The sequence below is a fragment of the Mustela putorius genome, unplaced genomic scaffold (genome assembly GCF_011764305.1).
Source record: "Mustela putorius furo isolate JIRA1106 unplaced genomic scaffold, ASM1176430v1.1 tig00003853_pilon_pilon_pilon, whole genome shotgun sequence".
Lineage (NCBI taxonomy): Eukaryota > Metazoa > Chordata > Mammalia > Carnivora > Mustelidae > Mustela > Mustela putorius.
Genome location: NW_025422005.1, coordinates 34146722 through 34147243, shown reverse-complemented (window position 1 = coordinate 34147243; position 522 = coordinate 34146722).

Sequence of the window (522 nt, the reverse complement as noted above, 5' to 3'; positions counted from 1 at the left end):
TTGGCCCAAGTGTGACGCTCGCCCGCACCCAGGCCCTGTCCCCCGGCCTCCAGAAATGCACCCACACCAGCAACCTGGCCCCAATAAGAAGGTCAAATAAAGTCCCTGCTCCCTCTCTTCCTTGGCTGGGGGGCTGGGGGTCGGCCTCCAGCCCGAGCCCCAAGGCCCTGGGCCTCAGTCAAGTTTTCCTTTCATTGACTGGAGCAGTAAACGATCAATAAATAAATAGCAGTGAAAAACCTGCCTTCATCTTGGCAGGTTTTTGCCTTTGGTTCTGGGGTCTCTAACTAAAAGCTGTAGTTCTGTTCTGAATGTGCACCTTAATTTATTCAAATCCATTTATTCATTTATCGTTTTTCCTAGACCAGTCTGAATGTCTCATACAAGGCTCTTCAGTGAAGGCTTTTTTGTTCTGTTTAGAAATGTGATGTCTATTTTAGGAATTAGGAAGGAAATACAAATTAATTCAATAGAAAGTCTGTATTTTACTTTTTTAAAAGAGCCTTTTTAAAAAGGCTAAAG